The sequence below is a fragment of the Pteropus medius genome, unplaced genomic scaffold, assembly GCF_902729225.1.
Source record: "Pteropus medius unplaced genomic scaffold, Ma_sr-lr_union100, whole genome shotgun sequence".
NCBI lineage: Eukaryota > Metazoa > Chordata > Mammalia > Chiroptera > Pteropodidae > Pteropus > Pteropus medius.
In genome coordinates this window covers 500,553-504,689 of record NW_024355522.1, presented here as the reverse complement: position 1 = coordinate 504,689, position 4,137 = coordinate 500,553, and the positions used below count along the sequence as shown (strand labels likewise).

The window sequence follows — 4,137 nt, the reverse complement described above, 5'->3', positions numbered from 1 at the left end:
GCCAAAAGTCACAATGAAATTTAGTCTATTTCTAAATCTAGAATCCAGATTTCCTGACTGCTAATCTAACAAACTTTTATGACTCCATGCTGCATCTTCTTATAAACTTATCCCTAAATTCCTGTGGGCTAGAATACTTTTGCAAAATAGCAAGAATGAAAACTGAGATCTTCACTGGTAATTGGTTTTGCAGGGTGTACTGCAGTGATACCTTTGTGGTCTAATTCTATATCTCAAAAGCTTATCAATAAAATCAACACATGATGTCAAAAGAAAACATATTTCTCTGCCTGAAGCAGAAAAACTGAATTAATTATAGCTCAGTCAGTTGTTTCAACATCTTAAAGGGAGAATGTGTGAATGAGAAAGAAAGAGGATCATTACAGATACAGAAAAACAGGGTGTCAAAAAGATCCCAGTTGGCAGTATGTATTCAGGAAGATCTAAGCACTTCGGAGATTCGAAAGGACCTCCAAACTCGAGTCATGAAAAAAAAAGTGTTTCTAGTAGGTAGAGATGGTCTGGATAAAATATACCTCAAATTCTTCTATGTCCTTGCTTATTAAACAGCCTTCTGCATCTGCTTAATCATTTGGCTTTCCACAGGTGAGAGTGTTCATTCCTTGCAGGGTCTTTTCTGTCTTAAGTCCTATTTTCACTCTATATTCTTGCTGGGCAGTTATCCCCATTTCTACTTCCTCCTATAACCAATGAATTCCAAATCTCCAGCTCTAGTTTAGGACCTACTACTGAGTCTTAAAACCACTGATCCAATCTGTACTACTATATGCCTCCAGATCCACATGACCTTTAAACTCGACCTGGTGAAAACAGTGGATTAGTTAGGGTCCCCACCAGAAGCAGAGGACACACTTAATGTAGGATAATTTGAGCCAGCTGTTTTGACAATGGGACTATTTACAAAGGGGTAGCTGTAGAGAAACTGCAAGGGATTAGGGTTGGGAGCCAAGATAGTAGCCTTTGAGCCCTTATCATCCCCAGGAAAGGACTAAGGGAGGGAGCAGCTGCTAGACTCTGGGGGAAGAGAAAGTTCTGCAGAGTTGGCCACCTTGAAAGGAGCAGTGTTTTTTAGTTGAGAGACTCAAGCAGCCCAAGGCAAGTTCTCAGAGAGAGAGCCAAGGGAATCATCCTGACCTTACTGCTTTTTTAGTTTTCTGATGGTGCCTCCTGTTGGCTAAACCCAGAGAGCAGTACAGCCCAGAAATGAAGTTCATTCAGGTCAGCTTCTGTGGGAGTGGATTTTGAGGGGCAAATAGAAGTTATCTGACATATATGTGTTTTTATATATGCACGTGTGTGCATTATGTTTGTATGCTTAAGTGTGCCTATATAATCTGTATATATAATCTGTATGTGGTGTGTATATCTATACATATATTAAATCTTCGACACATAATCTTGCTACTTAGTCTATATAGAAAGACAAAACAGTCTACGGCCATGCCACCCTGAACAAGACTGATCCCATCTGATCTCAGAAGCTAACCAGGGTCAGACCTGGTTAGTACTTAGATGGGAAACCACCTAGGAAGACCAGGTGCTATAGGCGTAAAAAATAAAAAAGTAAAAAAATAAGAGATTGTAAACTGGCAAGGTCCTTGCAATCTGTGAGGTCAACCAAGGGTTGCCTCGCCTAAAAAAAAAAAAGACAAACGAATAAACACAGAAATGTGAAATAAATGCCAGGCCTGGCTTAACCAACTTCAGGGCCCTCAAAGGAAGAATGCAATTCCCCAAAAGGGGGTTCCATGGAACAATATTTTTGTATGATGTTAATAGATACTCTAAGAGAAATAGATGCTGTGATGAGATAAGTTTGAAAAATATTGAGTGAAACAAAGTTTAACAGTGTTTTACTTGAGGGCTTCCAGGAGCCCTTAATACGCTAAGATGTACTGTAATCCTCTAAGAGAAAATCATAACAATTAACATTAGTTCAAATCATTTGGCCGTGATAGCTCCTGTTGCAGACAAATTCATGAAAGTAATGTTTTAAAAAAACAGAGAAATTCTGGTGTAGTCTAATTTCTCCATTCAACAGAAAAAAATGGAGGTGCAGAGAAGAGCAAGTGGTTCCTTAAGGCCCAAGATGGCCCCGTGAAAGGGTCAGAAGTTAGGCCTACAAATCAGGACTCTGCAGTCTGCTGCTATTTGTACTATGTCACATTCCCTTCCTAGCTTTCTTTAATAATACTACACTATTAACTTATTTTCCATGACTTTACCTAAATTTTTTCTTGATATTATTTCAGCCTCTACTCTATACTACCTCTTGGGATAACAATTGCCTAAAATTAATATTTGCTGTGTAAAATACCAGTTTTTAAATTTGCCTTCAAATTATCACTTTTAAACTTAAAGGGAAGAGGCTCCAAGTTCTCTTATTCTGGATTTTGTGAACAAGACTACTCCTCTCCCTCTTCAAGTCTCTCATGATACTGGTCTCTGCTTTCCCCTCCCTCTCAGTCTCTGTCTTGTTATCATGAAAGCACATGAAAGTGGCAGTTAGGAATCTGGGATCCAGGCTAAGCTGTGCTAAGAGTGGCAGAGTAACCCTGAGCAAGTCACGTTCCTAGCCCTTGGTTCCTTGATCTGTAAAGCTGGAGGAACAGAAGCGGGCAAACAGCAGGGTAGAAGCTTAAATGTCTTCTTAGAAGACATGGTTTACAATTCTTAGACTACACATAGCATTCTTCATGCCATTGCCTCTTGTATTTGACAGCAGAGGAGGAGGATGCTGGGCGGAGGAGGTCATGTGTTGTTTTTACATTTTTTCCCCCACTTACCATGATTGCAAATGACCAGATTGTACTGATTCCAGATCCATCATCGTATAGGTGTGATTTCAACATGTTTTTAAGTGTGTCGTCTTATACTCGCCCACATGGGAAGTCACCTACCTTCTTTCATCTCTTTTGCGAAGCTCCTAGAGCTCACCAATATTCAGCCTCATGAGGTGGCCACTTCCCTTCCTGCAGGGGTTACATTTACGTGGCAATAATGTACAGGGATATTAAGATGAGCTCTGGGTAACAGAAGAGTTTCAAGAGCTTTTAGTTTAAACTGTCAAATTATTTTTCTCCTAGCTTTTTATTCTGACCATTTTCAAATGTGCAAAGAAATGGTACCAAACATCTCGATCTCTTCACCCGCATTCTCAGAATTACCGACGGCTAACACTTCAGCCATTTTGTGTACCCTTCCTCTCTCCTCTCTCTCAATCATACCTGAGGAAGTTGTCATTAATTCAATATCATCTAATGTATAGTCCGAGTTCAAATTTGCCCAATTCCCCCCAAATATCATTGTTTTCGGTCCTTGATCGAATCAAGACTCATAAATGCATTTGCTTATGTCTCTTTAGTCTCCTTTGACCTAAGACAGCTCCCGTGCCCTTCTCTTGACCTTTGTAATGACGCTTATCTTATTCAGAGGTCCACATCAGCCAGTAGTTTTGTAGCATGTCACATATTCTGATCATTTCTCTACGAAAGCACTCAGCTTAAACTCATCTGGCAAGAGTACGTGACTGGTATCTGGTGTTTCCCATTGCATCACTCAGAGGTTCCAAAAATCAGGTTGTCCTTCTGCTGGTGATACTAATTGGGCACTTGATCAAACTGGTGACCATCAAATCTCCTCCTCAGATTTACATACTTTCCCCTTTTAATTAGTAATTGACACTTTGCGGCCTTGTGAATATCCTGTTCCCCAACAATATTTTGCCTAACAGTTGTAGCTACTGATGATACTAAATGACTGAATCGGTCATACAGTGGAGGTGGGAGAATGGTGATTTGTTTTAATTTCCTCACTCTATTTATTAGTGGCCATTCTTCAGTAAAGAATATTCTAGCAGTGCACACATACATTTTTAAAATTTAACCTTCCTCTCCCCTCCCCTCACAATTTATTAAGAGTATCAAAAGTATCACAATGAATTCATGTATGTATATATATATGTGTGTGTGTGTGTGTGTATATATATGTATATATGTGTGTGTATATATACATATTCAAATTTGAGGAGTTATAATTCACATATACACATATGTATATATGTGTGTGTATATATACATATTCAAATTTGAGGAGTTATAATTTGAATATGTATAT

At 39.0% G+C, this 4,137-nt stretch overlaps 1 pseudogene; it reads left to right on the top strand.

Annotated features, from left to right (window-relative positions):
- Positions 1-1,451: 1,451 nt before the first annotated feature.
- LOC120599651 (uncharacterized) lies at positions 1,452-1,570 on the top strand (annotated as a pseudogene).
- The last annotated feature ends 2,567 nt before the right edge of the window (positions 1,571-4,137 follow it).